We start from the raw sequence: 25,443 nt of genomic DNA on the forward strand, positions 1-25,443 counted from the left end.
TGAGATTTGGGTTCCTACGTGAAGCTGGGAAAATAATGGATTTTTCAGTTCACTGACAACTTTGAAAAACTGAAAAAAAAAATCTTATTGGGTTGACTCAAAAGCAATTTTTTTTGAAATTTTTGGCAAATCACAAAGTCAAAAAATGTTGAGTTGGGCCAAAATTTTAAGTTTTGCTTCAACAGTCCCCCCAAAATCAGGTTTTTCAGTGTGGTCAAAACTCTTCCATGAATTTTCAAATAGTATCGGGTTGACCAAAACTGTATTTTTTTGTGAATAAACTATTCACCAAAAAAAAATTAAAATTAAAAAAAATCCCCAGCTGACTCCTAAATTCATAGGTCACTTTTGGAAATGGAGCTTAGACCCCTAAATCATTTTAGGATTTTGAAAAGTGTATCTTTAGGCTCCTAGAATACTTAAGTGCTTTTGAACATTTTATCTATAAACTCTTTCAGGTAAGACAATATTTTCCTAAAACTATTATGAGTATATATGGACTGGAACTGCATATTTTGTGGGCTGCTCCAGATTTTTAGGTGGTGATTTTCAAAAGCCCTCAGCATTGACCTAACTCTTTACTTCAGTAGCAGTTTTATCACTGTGTTCAGTGGAAGAGGTGTTAAGCTAAAGCTGAAGTGCTCTGGAAAATCTCACACTTAAATCCTGAGGATGTTCAGATCCAGGGGTTTGGTTTAGCCCATTATAGGGTCCAGTGACAAAATTCCAGTCTGGATCCATATTCAGATTCTGCACTCCTTTGATTCCCCCAGAGTTCAGACACGTTCAGATCCAGAGATTTAGTTTAGTCCCATCTCTAGTTATGACACTGGAAAGGAAAAAGAGATTTTCAGTGACATGCTGTTCCTGCTGTACTGGTCTCCGTAGAAGAGGTTTGACTGGATGGATATGTGCTTAAACGTACCTCAATAATTTCAACAGAAGTTTTTTAAAATATTTATACCAAATATCAGAGGCGCCGACTCTCTATTGTGCCAGGGAGTGCTCGACCCCCTGCTCTGTCCCAGGCCCCACCTCTACTTCCCCTCTTCCCCACCTCTTCCTGTCCCTGCTCCACTCTTCCTGCCCCCACACCACCCCAACTCCGCATCTTCCTGCCCTCTTCCACCCCCTCCCTCTGCCCTGCCCTGCTCTGCCCTCACGCTGTGGAACAGCTGGTCATGGCGGGTGGGAGGTGCTGGGAGGGAGGGAGAGGAGCATAGCCCGCCAGCAGGCAGGAGCTGCTGGCAGGAGCAAGAGGAACTGATCGGAGGAGCTCCAGCCCCAGAGCACCCACAGAGTCAGTGCCTGTGCCAAATATGTAGGAAAAAGGAAATGTAAATTCAATAAAGGAATCATTAGAAAGCAATGTAAAGGCCTGAAAAATAATGTGACAAAAGAGCAAGGAGTTATTAGAGGTAGATTTGCCATGATTATGTCAACAACTCCACTTTTTTTAAAGAAAGCACTGCTAAGAATGAACGGCAATACCATGATATTAAAGCGTTAAAGATGGAGTAACATCCTGTCCCACATTCTGAGCTATCAAAGAAAGATTATGACATATGGAACTTTATTCTGATTTTACTGACACTAACGTAATCCCATTAACTTCAACTAGGTTACTTGTGATTTACAGCAGTGTAAATGAAAGGAGAATCAGACACCTGGGTGCGTCCATTCCTTGATGGAGGAAAAATGGGTGGACACAGATGCTGCATATGCTTCTTGGTCTATTTTATTCACAGTAGCCTGAATCCCGAAGTCTTGCCTTGGTTAATCTGGTTTTGGTGTGTGTTTGCCATGATTCAGCCTGGGTAAAAATCTGAGCAAGGATATCAGGAAGTTCAAGTTCCCATATCAAGGTTGCTTTTCTCTGTGACTTTCATTGCTACTCACATACTGTTTCCAATTGTATATAAAATGTACTCAGGCCAAAACCACCCTTCTTCAAGTGGTTGTCCACATGGATTCCATGCTTGGTGCACAGGCATGTGAGACTGGATTATTTTGGCTAGTAGTGTCAGTTGAGGCTGTGCCTTAGAATATGTTCTAACCACTTAGCTAAACAATCTCTTCCATCTTGCATTTAGCTATGTCTCTGGGAGTACCTTTCCTAGAGCTGAAGAAGAGCTCTGTGTGGCTCAAAAGCCTGTCTCTCTCACCAACAGAAATTAGTCCCATAAAGAATATTACCTCACCTACCTTGTCTCTCTAATCCTCTGGGACTGACACGGCTAAAACTACACTGAAGATAATAAAATGCATATCTATCTTTCCGAGAGTGCTAAAGGAATTGGCGGCTGTGATTGCAGAGCCATTGGCCATTATCTTTGAAAACTCGTGGCGAACGGGGGAAGTCCCAGATGACTGGAAAAAGGCTAATGTAGTGCCAACCTTTAAAAAAGGGAAGAAGGAGGATTCTGGGAACTACAGGCCAGTCAGCCTCACCTCAGTCCCCAGAAAAATAATGGAGCAGGTGCTCAAAGAATCAATCCTGAAGCACTTACATGAGAGGAAAGTGATCAGGAACAGTCAGCATGGATTCACCAAGGGAAGGTCATGCCTGACTAATCTAATCGCCTTCTATGATGAGATTACTGGTTCTGTGGATGAAGGGAAAGCAGTGGATGTAGTTTCTTGACTTTAGCAAAGCTTTTGACACGGTCTCCCACAGTATTCTTGTCAGCAAGTTAAAGAAGTATGGGCTGGATGAATGCACTATAAGGTGGGTAGAAAGTTGGCTAGATTGTCGGGCTCAACGGGTAGTGATCAATGGCTCCATGTCTAGTTGGCAGCCGGTGTCAAGTGGAGTGCCCCAGGGGTCGGTCCTGGGGCCAGTTTTGTTCAATATCTTCATAAATGATCTGGGGGATGGTGTGGATTGCACCCTCAGCAAATTTGCGGATGATACTAAACTAGGAGGAGTGGTAGATACGCTGGAGGGCAGGGATAGGATACAGAGGGACCTAGACAAATTGGAGGATTGGGCCAAAAGAAATCTGATGAGGTTCAATAAGGATAAGTGCAGGGTCCTGCACTTAGGACGGAAGAACCCAATGCACAGCTACAGACTAGGGACCGAATGGCTAGGCAGCAGTTCTGTGGAAAAGGACCTAGGGGTGACAGTGGACGAGAAGCTGGATATGAGTCAGCAGTGTGCCCTTGTTGCCAAGAAGGCAATGGCATTTTGGGATGTATAAGTAGGGGCATAGCCAGCAGATCGAGGGACGTGATCGTTTCCCTCTATTTGACGTACTGTGTCCAGTTTTGGGCCCCACACTATAAGAAGGATGTGGAAAAATTGGAGAGAGTCCAGCGAAGGGCAACAAAAATGATTAGGGGTCTGGAACACATGACTTATGAGGAGAGGCTGAGGGAACTAGGATTGTTTAGTCTGCAGAAGAGAAGAATGAGGGGGGATTTGATAGCTGCTTTCAACTACCTGAGAGGTGGTTCCAGAGAGGATGGTTCTAGACTATTCTCAGTGGTAGAAGAGGACAGGACAAGGAGTAATGGTCTCAAGTTGCAGTGGGGGAGGTTTAGGTTGGATATTAGGAAAAACTTTTTCACTAAGAGGGTGGTGAAACACTGGAATGCGTTACCTAGGGAGGTGGTAGAATCTCCTTCCTTAGAAGTTTTTAAGGTCGGGCTTGACAAAGCCCTGGCTGGGATGATTTAATTGGGGATTGGTCCTGCTTTGAGCAGGGGGTTGGACTAGATGACCTCCTGAGGTCCCTTCCAACCCTGATATTCTATGATTCTATGATTCATTTACTTATGTGTAAGCACATTGTTAAATCCTCTTGCTAGTTAATATTTATGAGAAAGTTACAATGTGTATTCCAGGTTTCAGAGTAGCAGCCGTGTTAGTCTGTATTCGCAAAGAGAAAAGGAGTACTTGTGGCACCTTAGAGACTAACAAATTTATTTGAACATAAGCTTTCGTGAGCTACAGCTCACTTCACCTTCATTTCGGATTCGAATTTCTCCTTTACATCATCACTCTTGTGTGCATTCTTCTTTCACATGAACACATTTGGAGTAAGGTTTTCAGAGAAATCTTCCATCCAGTTCTGGTTTCAGAGCCTGAGTTCTAGTGAAATGAGCTCTAATGCAGCTGGGTGGATCTAATTCAGCTCATTCATAAAATGTGCTTTCATAGTTGTAGACCCAATTTGATAAACTCCATGAGGATATTACCTAACCCAAAACCCTATCGGCAAAGACCATGAAATATAGGTGTGTTCCTGAATTATTTTTCCCTGTTAAGGTAATATGACAATGCACCGACTACATCAAGTGCATAAAGTGGACTTTCAGCATCAGGACTTTCAGAACTTTCAAAAAGTGGGAGGGCCCTCTGTTCCTGCACCACTGGCCAGGTTCTGAAGTCCTCTTTATTTAGTCCTAGGCAATTTCTTACTAAAGAAACTTGTTAGAGTAAGAATGTAGTAAAAATTGAGTAAGGCCTTCAGAATTGTATTGATATTATGTATCTGTAATAGTGAACATGAACAGTCATAATTTGTCAATGATTGCCACAATGGTGAATTTGAGATACCCCCACAGAGTACACAAATCAGAGGTACCTGTGGAGAATATGGGTTAACCATTGGAAAATGTTGACTTTTTCAAGTTTTCCACTCCACAACTAAATATGATTGCGCACACACACTTCCACCCTTTTCAGACCCCACTATCCCCCATTTCCACACCCACATCATCATTACAAATATACTTGCTACACTGAATGCATTGGGGCTTGATTTTAATTATCTCCCAGCCTACTGAGACGAAACTATTCCCTTGCTGACAAAGACAATCTTTGGATTCAACCCCAAGTGAATCAACTCTAGGCAAACTTACTGATGATTCCCCATCTCCTAAGAATTGAACTGTGGATTTCTACCAATGATTCTCTGAGGCAGCTGGACACAAGCTAGCTAGCACACAAAGAAGGGTTGGACAGTTTGGTGAGAGCTAAGTACATTGGCAGAATAGTTTATAGAGCCTCGCTTTGCAACCATCATTATTTCTATAATTTTAGTGTTTCAAAAAATGCAGCTTTGGTATAGCCCCTTAACACAGTCACCCCCCTGGCTTTCATAAGCGGTTAATTGTCCAATAGACATTGCAACTATTGTTAACAGTTAATGAAATTGCTTAATCTAGGATGATGATAATGAACTTCACTAGAATTAAGAGCCAAAATGAAGAAATAATGACCAGAAATAAGATGAGGAGAGTATTTTTGATTAATCTATTCAAGTTAGATGGTTCCAAAAGAGAACCCTGGATACAACCTTGACTCCTAGTCAGAAAGGTTCTGATTAATGGTCTGACTAATGAAAATATAAGTACATGGTATTACAAGGTATTCATTAGCCAGTTATTACAAAAACGTAATAACATTTTATTAGCAGTAAGCAACACATTTTAAAAAAATGCTAATACTGTAACCATATTTCTCAGGTAATTAAAGGCACTTGGCCTTCATTAGACACAGATCCAGTCTGAAAAGTTCATATCTTGATTCAAATCAAAATCTGAATTTCCCCATAGTTTAAAATGGGTGTGCATGGGGGTGATGGAGTGTTGGGGTTTCCAGTATGGCCTATTTTAGAAATAGACTCAAGCTGGTAAATTGAACTCAGTGCTAATATAGATCTACTTCCAAACTTCCTCAAAGTTTGTTGGCAGTGGTCCACATCCACCATTCCATTTCAGGCCTGCCTTTAATCCTTCAGCCTGATGCTGCAAACTAACTCAAGAAATTAAAGTACTATCCATTGTCAAGTGTTACTATTGATATATTACAGCAATGCGAAGGTCCAATGTAATTGACGGACTTTCTTTAAATGCTGTTTAATGAACCATGGAAGTTCCCACCTGGAATGGCATACTTGGTTTTGTTTGTATTCTCTTTCCTTGGAACTTATTCAAAGCCCAGCAAAGGGAACTGCCCTCTACTGTGTCTCTAGGCCTCAAGTGAGGTGGCCTCCTAGCAGAAGGAGTTGCAAAACAGAGCATCTTTCAGCCCATCAGACATGCACTGTATTTCAAAAATGAACACACAGAAACAAACACAAATGCAGTGTATTACCAAACATAGTATGTTCCATCCTACCAATAAATATGACCACCAAGCACATTCCTGAGCAATTCTAAGAAACAGGCAGACCTTGAGCAGACAGGCTTATCAATCAACTGCACAGATGCTTGTTTTATAACAACAAAGAAGTGAAGCAACTGAGAGAACAAGCGTATTTTCCACACATGAATCACACTGTGCGATATTTTTTCATAACCCAATAAGAACAATTTCCAGCTTGCTTAACTGGAACCTCAACCAGCAAAATAGAAGTCAATAAACAGTGTGAGTCCTTTCAGATGATTCATTATGTCCTGGCTCCTGTAGGAATGAGCACCCCAGGCACAGTTAACAGTGTCGAATGGCTTAGTACTGTAATTGGTATGCTTCCTGGGCGCACACAATTTAAAAAACAGTGGGTTAGCACTTACCCAATATTTCATAAGTGGCCACTGCTGCTAATATTTAAAATATAGCCAAGCGCCAAAATTAGCTAGACAGATGACCTACACCGCTGAGAACTACCTCACCTTTTACTTATAATACTGACAGGGGCTTAGGAATATTCATGGAGTTGGAGAGTGAAAGAGAACATATTATCATGTATTTTGTTCACATGACAAAAATCACTGGAGAAGCATCACTCAGATGAGGCCAATCTTTTTTTTTTCATTAAAATAAAGAACATTTTGGCCAATGTAAAATCAATGTTTTTTTGTTTGTTTGTATTTTTAATGAAATTTTAAAATTAATTTTGTATTTTTTTGGCATCAGATTTAATCAGATCCTTTTTAATCAGATCCATTTTCACCAACCGAAAGCGCTTGGAACAGGGAAGGGGTATTCATGAAGATGAAAGGTGGTTTGTGTCTCTTTGGCAATATAGCTAAAAAGGTTTGACAAATGGAAGCAAATATGTTAAATGGATTTGCAAAGGTCGTTTTGTTGGTGACAAGCAAATTTAAAAAGAAAACAAAAAAACCACAGCTTTGCTGACAAGGAGTACTTTTTCTGAGCAGCTGTACTTTTGCCATACCATAACTGTCAGGTGCCTCTGTTCAATGTATCCTAAATTACCCCCAAAGCGTCAAACAACTTGCCAAGCCATAGAAAAAAGCTACGGCATTAATGAAACAGAAAATTGCCAAAAGCAGGATCTTTACAGATATTATGGCCTTATCCTGAAAGCCCTTCATATTCTGAAGTAAGTGGGTATTTTGTATGTAGAGGGCTTTGGGAGTCATTTGGGGTATGCTTAGCAGAGACTTCTGACAGAATATGGTGTGGCTAAAAATGCATAATCACTGGCAAATCAGTGGGGTTAAAAACAGGAGGATGGGGATGCTTATTATAGACCTGTTCTTCAGACATTTTATCATTTTTAACACTGAGGCCCAAGTCTTCAATTACAGCTGCAGAGTGCTCCGCACAGCTGAAGATGGGGGAAGGAGAGGTGTTGCTCTTATTAAGGCATGAAAAGCCTATATTTAAAAGTTAATTTTTTTAATTTAAAATTTGCTTAAGAATAACACAAAAGAAACCTGAGCCTGGAGTTGACTGCAGCTCACCGCTCCCTGCCATCTAGAACCCCACCTTCCAAAACGGATAACTGCCCTTACACAATGGTCCGTCCACAGAGACCGGTACTCCACACGTTCTCTCTCTCTCTAAAAATCAAATTTAAACTTGAGTCTGTGAGGCTCTGGACATGTATCCTGCAGTTCTCTACAGTTGCAGTGTGTTCTTTCCAACAGTAGTCCACCAAGTCCACTTCTAGAGGCACCCATAGAAATTTTCTTCATCTTGCAGAAAACCTAAAAACATCACACTGTTGATTGAAATAGTGCTGGAAGTCTGGTTGGTATGAGATAACACTTTAGAGAATTCTTTAATGGTCATTATTGCTTATCCTGAAGCTTCTTATATCAGACTTGAGTCTGTTCCCAACAGTCTGGTGCATGATCTCTAGTCACTCTGTGTCCAATTCCCTCAGAAATAGCAGGATATTATTTAGGATGATGTTCCTCCTCCTCCTCCTACCATCTGCCTCATTTTGTGATAAGAATTTAAATTTATCTCTTGGAAAGGGCTTCATTACCAGCTACTGATGAGTTTTATATGTCTCCTTCAAGCTCAAATTCAGAAGTTACCTGTAGACTCTGTGGCACTCAGTTCACTGGAGGTTGGACAGCCATTATCTATATTCTGCACAGCTGAGGGTACTGTGATTTCCTCCCCATTTACCAGGACCTCTGACCATTTCTCTGTGGAATCAATGTACAATGGCTCATCACCAGCGCTATCACTGTATCCACAGTTTTCTTTTGCCAGCATTGTCTAGCAAAACGTACTTAAGGCAGACTTTTGCCCACATGTTGAATGATCTCTATATGCATGTTCTCATCCCCATCTCCCACACAGTCATCTGGGGGCTTGTACACCCTATCACTTATGTTGGTATAATTTATGTCACTCAGGGGTGTGAATAAGCCCCTCCCCCCGAGTGACGTAAGTTACACTGACCTAAGCATGGGTGTGGACAGCTCTGTTGTCGGTGAGAGAGCTTCTCCCAGCAACATAGCTACCACCCCTCATAGAGGTGGTTTTATTATACTGACAGGAGAACTCTCTCCTGTCAGCATAGAGTGTCTTCACCAGACATGCTACAGCAGCACAGCTGTATTGGTGCAGCTATGCCATTGTAGCACTTCTAGTGTAGACTAGTCCTGGGCTGTTTGAGGCAATGTTAGGCACCCTTTCTTGTGCTGCCTAATTTCCTTGTATGTTTTCTCCTCATACCCATCATTCAAATTCCACTGCATGATAACCTCATGTCGGCTTCTTGATTCTCCTTACTTAGGGTCTGTGCTTGCAATTCTGCTGGTTTGCAAATTTGTGTATTTTTCTTTAAAAAAAAAAAAAAGTCAACTCACAATATCTCAGCAAATGGTCACGTAGCTTTCCATGCTGGCAGCCCACCACCAGCCAATCTAGACTCAAAGGATCTCTTATGGGGGCCAAACTTGAAATACTGGCTCTTGAACTTTCACAACACTTTTCCGTGCCTTTTACATTCTTGTGTGGAAGAGGAATCTTTTGTAGGCTTTATTCTTTTTGTAGATAACCAAAATTAGTGTTGGGCAAAGCTGTTAGCTGGAAACTATTAAAATTATCTAGGGCCTCTGCACCAGCTACAGTTAGAGTCATAGAGTTTAAGGCCAAAAGGGACCACTATATCATTTAGTCTGGCCTTTTGTATATCACAGGGCACCAACACCATCCAGCATCCACACACTGAAATTAGACCAAAGTCTTACAGAAGACTAGATTTGTATGTGCCAAAGGCAGAGAGACCGAGGTGCACCAGTGCTTGTGGCCCATTACATGTCAGTAAAATGATTAACTGAGATATAATCCTGGCAAGTGACTAACACCCACACACAGCAGAGGGAGGCAAAAAAATCCTAGGTCAGTGCCTATCTGACCTGAGGGGAAATTCTTTCCTGATCCTACATATGGTGATCAGTTAAACCCTAAGCATGTGAGCAAGAACCATGAGACAGACTGCTTGGTGCCGCCTCAGAGCCCTGGCCCACCCCATCCAATGTCCCACCTCCAGTTGTGGCCATCCCAGATGCTTCAGAGGAAGGAGATTAAAAAAAAACCCTCCCACAATGTATTGTGGTGGGAGGCATTCTTTCCTGACTCCTGCAGGTGGCCAGCTGAAACACTGAAGCATGAGCTTTTAGGAACACAAAACATAAATCAGAAGTGAGCCCCAAGGCTGTTGAGTCCTGTCCCCAACAGTCACAAGTAATCCCATCATACAATTGAACTCATACATTTGTCCAGCTCCCTCTAAAAACTAGTTAAATTGTTCCCCTGATCATCCTAGTAGCTCTTCTCTGCACCCGTTCCAGCTTAAATTAATCTTTCTCTAACTTGGGTGACCAGAATTGTACACAATATTCCAGATGAGGTCTTTTGAGTGGTTGAACAATGGCATTAATTCTCTGTCTCTAATGGCTGCCTCATCTAATACATTTTAGGATCTCACTTGTCTTTTTCACCAGATGCATTGCATAGGTGGCTCATAGTCATCCTGTGATCAACCCACACACCCAGGTTTCTCTCTCTAAGTTGCTTGCAACTGATGAACTCCCAGCTTCTAGCAGAAATTATTATTATATCCTAAGTGCATGATCTTGCATTTTGTACTATTGATTTTTTCATCCTATTTCTGTCACTCCTCTCTTCAAGATCACACAGAATTTCTTGTCTGATATTCCGATCATCCTATATATTGATGATGCCCCCCCAATTTTGTATCAGCAGCAAATTTTATTAACATGCTCCTGCTTCTTGTGCCAAGGTCATTAATAAAAATATTGAATAAGATTGGTCCCAAACCCGATTCTTGAGGAACTCCACCTTAATAATAAGGTCACTTTCCTGGTACCACTAATTGTGTCTGCAGCCACTGGAGTTGTATACAACAAAAAACTTCTGTTTGAACCACTTCCTCGCTTTCTCCACATTGTCCCCAAACCTTAATTCAGGTAGTGGTCTCAGGCCCTCCACACTTACTGGCTGTGTAGGTATATTTCAGGCATCTGGAATTACTGTGAAAATTCTGCCAGTCCTGGTTCCATGTACTGTTCTTCTTTTTAGGGCACAGAGAGCTTGTACTTAACACTTACATTATTTTTATTTAAACATTATATAACTCTAGCAGCAGGAGACACAGCTTGGTGTTGGCAGTAGCCTATAGCTCCTTGTACTCCAGAACCTTGCTTTCCAAAATGATCTTTGTAGTAACACCCACATCTCTCCACACTAGGGTTGAAGAAAGGATGCATTAAGATACCTTTCCTTTCTCCTAATTCTGGGGCACTCCCACCACTCTACTCTACACCTATCACCACACCCTCAGGGGCTAGACCAGCAGCCAGGAATCAATGGAGGTGTGTGCCAGTGGCTGGTGTTGGGGTGCACTTGCTTAGTTGTTTTGGCATCTCAGTATCAACCAGTGCTTATGGCAGGTGCTGCTGTAGGGTAGACAGGCTTCTGTAGTGAAAGCTAAGATCATGCTTTCATTATAAATCACTATTTTCAGATATCGCTTCAAGCTGATATCTGCATGGTTAATATTGGTATAGTTAATAGCATCAGCTTCTCCCTTAACATTGCTATGACACAAAATAAAAAATGAAGTCCAGTGTATAGCTATCAGAAAGGTACAATGAATGGCATCACTTCAAAACTGGCTGCCTAAATAGCACCTGCAAAAATTGTGTAAAGAATAACTTCACATATGTGAGGAAGGTGACACTTCTATGCAAAACATGCACTTCCATTCCTAATTACCAGTGGTGAGACCATCCTGTCACTCTCCACAGTGGGAACTCTGTGTGGATCTCCTCTCCCTCACAAGAAAGTGGAACTCAGCCAACTCTGCAGCACCATTTCTCTTTGGGTCTGGTGTTTACACTGGTGGAAGAAGTGGACAGGCTGGGATTGGGGCCCTGTGGGGTTTAGATAATCTTTCCTGCAATCATACAGCGTATCCCAGGAAAAGCAGCCTGGGACTGCTACTTTTTTCTGTGGAGTCCCTCATTCCAGGAACAATTGGAGCCAGGGGGAAGTCCCAGGTAGCACACCACTACCAGGCATTGCAGCCAGAGGCCAGAGCAGTTGCACAGGAGATCCTATGTGGGATGGCCTTGGCTTCGTGCTGATCTTTGGGGGTAGCTCTAATGGCTTAGTCTTCAGGGGACAATATCACTTAACCTTCAGGTAGAACAATAGGGCGGAAATTCCCAAAGCAGACCTCTGTGGACATCTCCTTCTTGTTAGCTCCTTCCCATGGAAAGGGGCAATTTGGCCTTTGAACTGCGCGTGCAAATGCATATATACACATTCCAACAGGTCTTGCGGCGGTATTTTTTAAATTGTTAACTTGTTTAGTCACTGGCAGCTTAATCCTGACTATTTTAAGAGAAAAATGACTGTGTATTATGTTTTTGGGGTTGCTGTTGGGGTTTGTTTGTTTGGTTTTTTAAAAGCTAAAAACCAACCAAACAAAAAACCACCCTAAAACTTTCCTTTTAAAAATAAATCTATTTAAGATAATACATGTAAGGAATTTTTTTCAGGGTTGAGTTTCCAAATCTGTACAACTAGGAACTGATTGTGAAATCACAAAAAAACCTAGGCTAAGGTTATTATTTGTCCTGTATTTTAAGGATGTCCTTTACTTCTTTCCTCTTCTCCCATGATCCATTGCAGTAAAGTGCTACTAAGAACCATATAAACAGTACATTTTCAAGCACTGATCATGCAAACCATGACACAGTCTGAGCCAAAATGTATGAACTTGTACCTACAGCAAAGGATGTATGCTTTGAAAAAGACAAAGTGACTGCCACAATTTCTTTTCCTTCTTTCCAGATTAGCCAAAAGTAGGGAATGAAAATTACATACAGCTCTGATGTCCAGGACAAGAAAATTCAGTTCTGGACTAATGATGTGTTTAAGGGCTAGAAACACTTGCTACATCCTATTGGATGTCTAGGAATTCCAGCTTTTCAGAGAGGGGTATAGCAACCCTGGCAAATCACAAGATGCTGGAGTTTAAAATTGCAAAACTGAAGCCAGTGCTTTGTAAATAAGGCAACTAGAATGTAGGGTACTTAAAAATAAAACAATTACAACTATAAAACTCCAAAATATGTTCTGAAAGATCATCTCAAAATGGGTCCTAATGTAAATACATGATAATGTATATTGTATAAGGGTTTCTTTGTACTCATTACAAGGGGCCGAGCACATTCTTGGTACTATGTTAATAATAAATAATTATAACAACACACTCATGGTTTCAGCACATGTGGGTAATGCAGCCAGCCCAACCTAATGCCAATAAAATCTTTATATCTCCACATGCCATCCTGTATTCTCTCTATACATATACTGTATACTTTACATATTATGTCAACATTTCTACACTACTACTAAAACATTGATCAGGTCACTGTATATTTTAAAATCTCTGACATCTGGAAATCTTAAGCTCCTATGGGATGAAATGTAAAAGGGGCTTCAGAAAGTCAGAAAGAAGTTGCTTACAGAAAAAAATCTGACTGGAAAGTAATGCATAGAAATCACAAAGTGTCAGTGGAAAGTAAAATGAGTTAATGTGAAAAACACAGAGAAAGCATTTGGGTTTTCAAAAATGGGAACTTAGTGATCACACTGAAGAACCATGCACACTGTAGGCAAAGGACAAAAACCATATGACTTTAATTTTATAAATTACACAATGTTTTGATCGGCAAATGTTCATTATATTGATAGCAGCTTCTGTTCCGCTTCACCCTCTCCCTGTCCACACTCTCTCGTGCATTCCAGGAAAGATTTGAAACATTTTAATCTGTCCAAAACCATGGACTGACTAGTCTGAAAATGAAAGATGTTTGCTTTTATGCCGTGTCTTTTTCAGATCATTTATATTACTGTTTCAGGTTTTAGATTTCAGGCTTTGCTGTTTGAAGCTGATCCTTTCTGTGGTCTGGGCAAGGTTCATGGAATGATGTGTTTTCATCAGGCTATGTCTAGTTCTGCCAGCTGAAAATATTACTGCGTATGACAGCACTTCACAAAATACCATTTTCTCTCCTCTCACTAAATATATCTTCAAATACTGTAGGGGCTTAAGGTATGTTTGCAAAGCTACAGTACCAGTTCCATAGTTTCCAGTGCAGTGTAACCCCATAAATGTCAAAAAGAATACCCATGTTTAAAGTTAAGTAAGTTTATGGAAAACAGATCAAATGGTTAACTGATTTGACTTTTGAGCAAAGAAAAGGGGGAAGGAAATGTGACACAGTAATTGAAACCAAACTGTCCAACAGTTCAGATGAAACATGCTAAAAGAAATTAGTTAGGAATATAGAATTTGCCACACCAGATCTGATATAATTTGTTCATCAAATCTAGAACCATGCCTCTGACAATAGTTATTGCCTATTATTTTGGAGTAAACTAAAAATACCCATAAGGCATCTCTCTCTCTTCCAGGCTGGGACAGGATATGCATCTATAACCTTCACAGCTTTCCACACATTGTTGGCACACAGCCTATAATAATTAATAATGGGATAAAATTCTTTCCTGATTCCTGAAGCAAAGTTTTATGTCCTGAAATATGAATACTGTTCATTCCTAGTTAGACATGGTGTTGCTACTAATATTACTGGTCAAAAATTACCCAATCCCTTCTCAGTTCTATAGCATATAAGAAATCATATGTCTGATGGTCAAATTAAATCACTGTCAGCAAGTATCCAGTGATGGATAGGTTAATTTTCCTCAGCCCAGACCTATAAAAATTTGTATTTTGACTTTCATTTAGCCAATAGTGAAAAACAGAATAAAAACCAAGACAAAATGGTCATATTTTCAAAGATATTTAGGAGCTTAAATCTGCAGATAGGTGCCTAATGGGATTTCCAAAAGCACCTAAGTGAGTTAGACACCTCAACCCAGATCTGAGTGATCTCTCAGCAAAAGCAATGGCAGTTTGTTGCCTAGCCTGCTGAGGTGCTTTTGAAAATTCCACTAGGCACTTAACTGTATCTTTATGTGCCTAAATACCTTTGAAAATCTGGTCTTAAGAATGAAATTCTTCTCTGGCTACATTGTTATAGCAATACTTAGTATTTTTCTATTTGCATGTTCAAAACACTGTACAGACGCTAACTAATCTTCAACAGCATGTGAGATAGGTGAGTAAATATTATCCATATTTTACAGATAAGAAAGCCAAGATAGAGGGATGCAATGACTTATCCAAGGACATACTAAGTCACTAGCAGTGCTAGGATTAGAATATAGGGCTCCTGACACCTGAGGTTGTGCCTATTCCTCCATACCACATCACATAAAGCAGGAATAGTTACTTCAACACTTCTGTGCCTGGGTTCAGGGCACTGGATCCATAGAAATGTGCCCTCAGCAGCTCCACACCAACAATACTTGCCGCTCCCTCATGTTTAAGGACAGTGCAGAGATCCACTTGGTGGCATGTAGGCAGTGTGCAGAGCTACTTCTCACCCATCATCCCTCCACTCACAGAGAATGTGGGATGTAAGTGGTGAGGAGAGTCTTGGCCAGGCTCACTCACATGGGTGAAATTTCACCCTTGATGTGGTCTCTTTAATAAAGTTTAGCACATATGGTATATTTTCACTGAGCACTACATAAACTAATTAATCCTCGGTGAGGTAGGTACTAATTATCCACCTCTCACATAGCTGTACAGTGCCATTCTTGCCAGATTAAATGGAGGAACTCATGTCTCAAACACAACACTACCTCTGTGGTGGTTCACGTTTAAAGGAAACCAGCAGTGATTTTTACTATAGTGTCATGGATGATGAAAGAAACATTCACAAGTAACTAAAAAAAAAAAAAAAAAGTATTTTAAAAATACCTAACAGTGGTTCCAATACTCAGTTCCTATGAATCAGGAATCTGTGTAATCCTTGGTGGTGGCCGTTTTGATGGTAATTCCAGCAGGATATGCAGCCAGATGACATATCTGAAAACAGGACGATTAGAGCTGCAGCTGGTAGCGAACAGTGGGAGATTTGCACTGTACTGTTAGCTTCATTCTGTATTTCAATCAAGGGCTTTGGAAATCTCTTGCTGTTCTCCAGAGCTCTCATGCAGCTTCTTGTGTCAGATCTTTGCCTTGATACATATTATCCAGCTTACAATATGACTTCCTGCTTCAATTCATATCTCAAGGGTTTTTATACTGTATATACACGGTTACGTAAATTTGAAAGAATCAACAATAACTGTAACCTCTTTTCAGTGATTTAGGCCTCTATTCTGGAAAAACAATCATGTGCTTAACTTTAAGCATATGCATGTTCATAAGTGCTTTGCTGAATCAGAGACTTGGTAAAAAAAATTAACAATGGCTCAAATAACTGAAATATTTTATGTGTAATTTTAGTTTTCCTTTTAATATCATCATCATCATCGTTCACATCTAGGCAAATCTCAAAGGGACAAAGGATCTTTACATCGCCGCCTGGATCCATCTCCATCTAGGTCTTTAAGACGCCCTGGCTAGAAGTTCAGTCTGTGTCCATCATTGGCAATCTTATTGAACTACCAAAGATTTTGGTGTCCATGTGATTGCCCACCATGTAGCGGCATTCCTTGGAAAACATGCTTACAATTCATTAGTCTTCCATTCTAATCATATGGCCGTACCAAGAAATCCACCAAAACCAAACCAGTGCCGATGGATACAGTTAGTAGCTTAGGCTATCAATATCCTCATTGTTGATCTTGCCCTGCCACTTAATATGGAGCATCTCATGAAGACAGTGAGAACCAAAAATGTCAGTCTGCTGTTTTTCAGGCTTCTTCGGCACCCACGTTTCTCTGCAGCACAATAGAGTTGATATAACCACAGTTCTGTAGATCTCTAGCTTCATAGTAAGCTTGATGTCTTGACAAATCCACAGAGGTCACTGAAGAGTCTTTAATATATTACATAATAAAAACCCATGGCAGATTTGTCCCTGTTATTTTGCCAGATGTCCATCACTTATTTTTTTTGTTTGTGGGAAAATAATTCCAATAGAAAGAGGAAAAGTGAGTGTCATTAAGCCCAGCTGAGAACTTCAAGTTAGCTTCAGCTCAGCCTTAATGCTTATGAGAAAAATGCTGCACTGAACCTCAAATATCAAGACCAAAATGGTATGTTAAAATGAGAAAAAATCCAAACCAAATTTATAAAACACATCCCATGAACCTGTTTAAAAACATAGTATTAATGCCTTTAATATAGTTCTGTGGTGAATGGCACTTATCTTACTTTTATATTTTTGAACTAGTACATAATGGCTGGTCCCAATTCTACTGAAGCCCAAAATATGAGTCTTTTAGGGTGAATGACAAAATGGGGCCCTGGTAAAAGTTTGCATGTGAGTCAATAATTGTGTTACTACTCAATTACATTTTACATTTCCCAGCTGCACTGTTCAATTTAGATGATAATAATAATAATACTTGATAATAATACTGAAAGGTTAATAGAGTGATATTTAAAATTTTCAACACAAATTTTTGTAGGATGTGAATGCCATTCATCTCAATAAGAAATTCAGTTCAACTACATCCTGAATTTGCTAAAATTTAAGACACTCAATTTACTTACTACAGTCTGAATAAAGATAAATTAATAATGAGGTAATTACCTCCTGGGGCATAGGAACTCTATCCAGCAACTGTAGCCAGATGTCAGGTGTTTCTGCTCTCAATACTGGCTTTAAATATTGTGATCAGCCTGTCAAGTGGGAAAGGGAGCTGTAGAAATTCACGTTCTAGAAAATGCAGGTCATTGTAAATACATGTGTGGTAAATACAAAGCCATATGTGTGAAAGGTTTTTGTTCATTGCTTTTCCTAGGGCAAAAGACTTTTTTTCTTTGTTTGTTATGTCCTACACTAATCCTGAAATGTGCAAGTCTCATGCTCTGGCAAAGACTTTTGGGTAAAAGGGATGTGTACAAGGATCTGGTTCTTAAAGAGCTTAGAAGGAATGGTATGTTCTTTTTGCAGAAGAATAACTGAATAATGCATGACACGACACAAAGAGCAAACTGGCTGATATTGCAATGGCTGATGCATTGTTACAGCTACTTTATCTTATTGTTTGTTTATTGTTGTGGTGTGTTTGCTTGTGAAATGATATGGCTAGTGTGTTAAGGAGCTGCTACTTAATGGGAATACTTGCAGCATGGAATTTCTAAAAGTAGAAGCAGGCCCCAAAACCAAGGTGTCTTACACCATGGAGGGTATTGTGAAATTTGACCTTAGGTCTGTCATTTGAGGGAAAAAATAGGTTCATAACTAGATGGTTGTGGTGTGATTGGTTAAACCAAACCACGTGTTTTTACTAAGGGAATTTTTGTATTAAAGAATTTAGCCAAGTCCCCTCTTCTTTCACAGAAGGTGTTAGTTAACTGTTTATGTTTTGAATGGAGAGGAACAATTTCATTATTTTAGGCAAAGAAATGTTGGATTATCTCCTACCACACTTTAAAGAAGGCTGGTCTGTGCAATCAGAGAGAGGCCTGTTTTAGGAGAGCTTTAGAAGTGATCTGCAAGACCGGATTTTTAATGCTTGTGTGTGATGTAAATTAGTAGCTAACTTGTAAAAACTGGGCAGTAACAGTTTATTATGTATTTTAAGTTTATTATATGTGTAACTTTTTATTTATTAAAGTGGAGATTTTATATAATCCTCCTGTTGCTTTAATGAAAGAGCCTAACCTCTCACATCACCTTGATAGCAAACATAGTAGGAGGTGAAATATACAGTAGTGAGTTAAATTTATTCTTGACATTGCCCTATTGAGATCAGTGGAGTTACAATGGAATTTGACTCTCTTGTTTGCATGTGATAGATGAAATTACTGGCACAAACCATGAAGGGCCCAATTCTTCTCTGATTGATGTCAAAAGCAAAGTTGTCATTAACTTCAAAGGGGGAGGATGAGGCCTCAAATACTAAGAATATATCTTGAAGTATTAAATATTTTAATTTGACTGAGATGAGTCTAAGTTCCTAAACTCTGGATGGGGGCATGGCCCAAGTTACGCCTATACCTTGCCCCCTTAGTGCAGTCCTGTGCTCTCAGTGAAATTCAAAAAAGTTTTGGTTGACACGAAACTAAATGTTTTGTTTCAATTTTGAGATTTTAAAAACATTTCAAGTGTTTGTTTTTTTCAGTAAAATTGAACCATTTGAAAAAAATAAAACAATGTTGACATTTCTGAAAAAAAAAATTTTTTTGACTGAAACAATTCATCAAAATCCACCCAAATTCATGAATTTTCAGTCAACCCAAATCTGCATTTTTCTGTGAAAAAAAGTTTCACATGAAAAATATCCCTCAGCTTCAGTTGCAAAGCTCTTCAGCCATACAAGAGGTGCACTGATATCTCACTGTAACCTTTGATTTATGTATTCCCAATTAGAACTTGAAAGACAAGGCATAAAACTAAACTGAATTCTTTATGGTTTGAGCTTCTAGGGTAGTTACAGATAATTTAATTTAATGGAGGACTGTGAATGATACAACGAATGATAAAATTAAAGACTTTATTGAAAATAAAGTTGTTAAAGCAAACAGGCATTGCAATATAACCATACACTGTGTTGATACTCACATTCTAAGATGAAATGTTGCATCCAGGAGTGATCAGCCCCTTGATGGGAAGAATAGGTATAATCCTTTCTTTAGCAGTACCTTGATGGTGGATGGGCACTCCTAATCTAAACTTAGTGTGCTACCTTTGGTATAGTCAATTTATAATAAAATCCATTAACTAAATAACATTAAACCCACCTTTTACCTTATCTATATTTCCACTGTCATAACTAAAAATTTTCTCATTGGCTATGTACTATAAAGCATCACATTAATAAATATCTGCATAAATGCCACACCAATAACTATGAATAGCAATAGCATTTTCCAAAACATTAACATTTTATCTAAAACATTTGTAAAAGCCAGTTAGGACTAAAACATGTTTACAATGTGACCTGGGGTTATGCCATAACTTATCTCTAACTTGCCTCTGAATTGTCTCACTTCACTTATATTTTACCAGGCCTCGCTTGACTATTGTCAGACCTATTTTTAGGCAATAAAATTTTGGGCCTACTTATATTTCAACACATTTCTATATAACATAGGTAAGCATCATCTCTATAGGCTATATTGCCAATGGACTGGATTGGCTTATATCAGAGTACGGCTCATTAATTATATATATAATTTGGCCCTAGATATAATTTAAAATGTTTTGTGCTGGTTTGCAATATCAATCCTTCCCCTATGAAAAGTATTTCATAGTAAAACAATGAGAGGGAATAGTAGCAAAAAGATTATAAACCCTTTATCTCAGATATTTTGATTATATTTATTCCTTGCTATTTTTTCTAACCCTTTTTCTCTTTGATGAAGGTTCCCTTTCTACAGCAATTTATATCCTAACAATCACTTTCAACTCACCTTCTTTTATTAAAAAAATATTTTGGACTGTTGAACAGATCCCAGTTTAGCATTTACATTGGAAAGTGGGTGGAAAAAAACCTGAAAGGGCCAAATATTGCTGTTGAAAAGGGTTTCTTGACATTTTTAAGGAAGGGGAAGTTTAAAATGTCTATTTTTTTTCCTTCAGCCCTTCCCTCCCCTCACTTTTTACTCCTCACGACTACCTCTCTTTACACCTTGTATCCCCAGGGTGCCTTATCTGTGTCCCTCACATTGATGTTGTCCCACTATTGAGCAGAATATGCATAGGGATTTTTGTGTGTGTTCCAGCTGTGCATTCTTGTAAGTTGGCATAGAACTGTAACATCACCAAAAGTACCCAATCAGAATGCAGTATTGGACAATTGGTACCAGATTTGCATTGCATTGTATTTGCATTTTGTCCTGGGTAGTCTTTAGTGGTAGGGTTTTTGTGGAGTCTTGACTAGATTTCAAAGCTGACTTCCCAGGAATAATTATCTCCTGCAATACAACTACCCCCTTACCCCCATCCCCAGCAGGGGGTGGGTGCAGATTGTAAGTCATTGCATCAGCGGGGCGAATTTGGCCCTATACTGCTAATATATGATACATAAGCCAGAAAGAGATGAAATTTGACAAGAACACTAGGGATCCTATTTAGCAGTGAAGCATTCAAGAGTTTTAAAAATATGAAAAGAAAGAAGCCAATTTCTAGAGACAAATTTAGCTTTTACTAGAAACTTTTTTTCCTTTTTGGGGGGGTGGGGGGCGGTGGAGGGGAGGGAATGGAAAAAATGTACCATTTATAGTTTGCTCCTTAAAATGTTTCTGGACCAATTTCATCTTTACCCTTTTTGTCACCTTTAAACTTTGAAATGGAGACTGTCCTCAGCAATGTTAGGGCTCATCTGTCCTTTCGCAAACATCCCAGCAGACTCTGCATGGATCAGCACAAAAGAACCCAAATGTATAGAGTACACAGGCCTTGGCGTGGAGTGAGCTGCCAAAAATTGAACTCTGTGCTCAAGCTTCAAGAGCCCTATAAGTATGTGGTCAAAAGGGGAGGGTGGAATGCATTCCTAATGAAATACATACTTTAAAACTCAAATTAATAGGTTTTTAGTTACACTGTGGTTCAGAGACGAGTAGATGTGGAACAACTGCTTACACAGACATAAAACAGTCTCACTCTCTCTGGGTCCCTTAGGATGCGGTTGGGCAGATGGATACACATATGTGCAGAGGAATCCTCAACAAAAAGCCTAGGAAGAAAGACAAAGGAAAATACTTATATATCAGAAATGTAATTAAATTCTCAAGTAATGAGGCTGACAGCCTGCCAATGCACATTTGCTGGATATATAATTTATAAGAATCATATTTTTAAATGTTTTATCAAGGATACCTGGAACACTGGGGAAAATACTTTTTTGCTTTATGTACAAATTGAAATAACTAAATCATAATAAAGAGCAATACAGTACTGATGGAGGAATTTAAAATTTTTAATTTAATTCAGTTTTTATAAATGTTATGGATCTCATTCATTTAACACTAGAGTATTTTAAAAGAAAGCATTTGGGCACATATAATTTTGCAGCCATTCATTGTTCAACAACACGTAATACTGGAGCTTAGGCTCCCCTTAAATATTTCTGCCACAGCACACAACTGGCTTAGAAATATTGTTGTTCTTAACATTTTTTAAGTTTGTATTTCATTCTTGTGTGTCTTGTCAATGAAATGATACAGTGTACGTACATATTTCCTATGAGAAGCTGAGAGGATTTTTTAAACTGCCTGAGGGAATTGAAAGTGTCACTATTTTCAGTGATAACTGAGTGTCTGTTTCCTGAGGTGCTTTTGAAAACCTCACCCACCACGCTATTTGCAAGTTGGGTGGCAAATACAAGTAGGAGTTCTATTGCTTTTAATTAGACCTACTAAAATACATTGTACAGAGTCTTTTATCGAAGGACCTCAGCATTCTTTACAAATACTGATTCAGCAGTGGTGCCAACTCTCAAGATTTAGTCTCCAGTCTCCTGATGTTTGGTCTTTTTTTCCTCAGAGCTTCAACTCCTGGAGTCATGTCATTTTGTGAGAATCTCAGCTTTCATTAAAAACAAACTAAAGTTTCTAGCCTTCATGGTTGAAGAGCAAAGCTTGAAAATGTGACCTGAGTGCACCCTAAAGATTCAAAAACCATTGTGTAAGACTGCATATCCCACATTTTAAGTGCAAAGCATCTCTTAGAGGAATATAAAAGGGACTAATACATTGTGGAAGAGAAAGCTGGTTCCAGCCTTAACTATTAAGAGACATATGTATTTTTGGAAGAAAGGTGGTGGTGGGGATTAACCTTTCAATGGACCCACCATCCCACAGGAAAAAGGCCTGGTGATTTTTGTGGGATATTTCCTGCATAAGGGCTGCAGAACTGAGCCCTGGAGATTGTGGTTAGAACATGCAGCGAGTAGTGCAATTGGCAGCCGTGAGTCTGTTCCAATCTTTTATTTATAATTCCTGCTTCATATGTAATCTAGTGTCGAAGGAGAAAATTTTTGTCTCTGTGCCTCTCGAATAACAGTGAGATTGCAAGAAGTGAGTTTATAAACAATGATAAAGAGAACTATGCTGCTGAGCAACCCCATTACACTGGATCCTTTTCCAAGCTTTCTGTCTTTGATCCCTACTCTATAGTTTATTACTTTATCTTACAAGGGATGCACTGATCGTGCAGCACAACGGAACTTTCGCCCAGTGTATACTAGATGAACTGTAGAGCTATCACATTCGGCTTTCATGTGGTTTCAGTGTGACTGAAGGTCAGTGACAAATGGCGCTTAGAGTGAATACAAAGTTGGTTTTACCAGCTACTGAGTCTACTTGTATACTTCTGATTGCCTTCCATTACCTCATCATGCACTTCTATCAAAGCAGAAGGGCACAGATAATAAGGAGATATTAAAACCATAAATGGCAATGCTATTGATTGTTAAAATTGTAAAGAACACAACATGCCCCAATGATTATTCTATTTTAAAACCATGAGGAAGGTGATTTAGTAGAGATGTGCAAAATATTATATCCTAGGTAAAGTACCTACTAGGTTGGACTTAACTCTACCACGTAGATCTGGTTCTTGAGGGCTGCAATGATTACCAAGTACATGATTTTACAAAAATGGAAAAGTAGTCTTATGCCCAGAATAGAGTAGTGGTATTCGGACCTGTCTGAGTTAAAAAAGAAAGAAAAAGCTTATTGACTTACAGAAAAATTATATTAATTTAAGAAATTTGGGCCCTCCTTTCTTGATACATTTGGATAAAGAATGCAGAGGCAGCTCATATAGTGCCAGACCTCCATTCCGCCTGACCTCTCTGCTTTTTCCCTTCCTCTCCTCCCCGCCACACTTGTGCATTCCTTCCTTTATTTGCCTATTGGTATATATCTTTTTTTTTAATTGTTACCCCCACCCTAACATGTTATGTCTGTGTAATATTGTCTGGTTTTATACTGTCTGGTCTTTCAGTTTTGACAAGTTGTAAAGGTGCACAATTGCATAATTTTATTGGATAACCTGTGAAATGTGCAGTATTTGGTAACATATAAAAGCTATAAGTCATTTATCTTTTTGTATTTTTTACTGTTTCTTTATGAAAATTAAAAAAATCACAAAAAACAACATGCAGTAGTCTGACCAATACTAAAGAAACTATTGCACAGTGCCAGCAGCATCACAAACTACTACTCAGTTTCCAACCTCCCTTCCCTAAACAAGCTAATTTGAAAAGCTAATCTAAAATTAGCCTTTAGTGCCACTGCTCTGCCACCTGGATCTCTCCCAAATAAGCTTCAGACCAGGTTGTGGTATAGAGACAGCACTTGCTTTGGTGGATAACTTCCTCCTGCTCATAGCTAGGAAGCATGCCTATATTTCTCATGTTAGATTTCTCCTCCACCCAACTTCTCCACCAATGCCCTTTCCAGTCCCCCACCAAATTCCATATTATCCTCCAGGACCCTACTACATCTCGAAGCTCTACTAGTATCCCATCCAGCAGTTCTATCACATCCCTCACCTCCTACCCGCTCCACATCCAACCCCCAGATTACCACAAGCCCTTCAACAAAGCTTCAGCAACCCTACCTATTACTTCTAACCCAAGATCCATCAGCCTTAGTGCTTCCCATCAGCACCCAGAATCCCACATCTACATCCCCAGCACCCAGGACCTTGATCAACAAAAGGGGAATCCTATGGTTTTCTGGAAAATTATATTTATACTGCATGAATGAACATTAAGGGTCTTGAAGTGTTCTGGAAAAAGACAAGCTGATGCCACATCTTCCATTTATGAGGCCCTGTTATCAGGACTTTTTGCACAGTTCTCAGATTGGTTGGTAAATAAAGGAATCTGTGTGCCCAGCGCAGCTGTTATTTTAATTCCAGACTCTGCAAACCTGACTTAATCCCTCCACACATGCAATAGTTCACATTTTAGTTTATTTTTAAATTTGGAAAAGGAACAGTAATAGTAAATTAGCAGTTTTTCTGCTACAAAAGAATTGAAGTTGCTGAGCATTTAGGGAAACTTTATTTCACTTTTTATTTAGAACTCCTCAGGTGGGTTGTGTCCCAGTGATCCAGATACAAAGGAAACTTCTGTGTATCAATCTTCTCCTGTCCAAGGGGAAGATGAGGACCAGCTGTCTGTGACATCATTCCATTGACTGCTGATTGGAGATTTACCTGTGCGAAGGAGGCAGGCTGAGGGCAGGAGGAGAAAGTTGGGATGGGGGAGTCATGTATTGTCTCCCCACCAGCCATGTGGGTAATTCCCAATAAATTAATATAGGGTGTACTACTTTTGTTTGTGGAGTGTTCCAGAGTAGGGATGCACTTCTCCCCAGAAACAGTACTGAGGCACAGTGCCTCTCTGTAGATGGCCCTGGCTGCCAGTGAATGCCCCAAGATTCATGTGAACTGGGTATGAAAATAAAATAATTTTCAAACTATGGGTTACCCAGAAATTGGTTGCTTCATCTATTTACTATTCATATTGTATGGCTGGTCCCATAAATCAAATGGTGCTGTTTCTGCTCCCTGGCTGGATGACTGAGACTATTTAAAGTGAATAAGCCAGTAAAGAAGAGCAAACAATGAATAATGCCCATCCAGTATGAATTTTCAGACAAATTATTATTTGTGACAAAATGTATTAAATTTTTCTAT

This window comes from Caretta caretta, chromosome 3, assembly GCF_965140235.1.
Source record: "Caretta caretta isolate rCarCar2 chromosome 3, rCarCar1.hap1, whole genome shotgun sequence".
NCBI classification, from domain to species: domain Eukaryota; kingdom Metazoa; phylum Chordata; order Testudines; family Cheloniidae; genus Caretta; species Caretta caretta.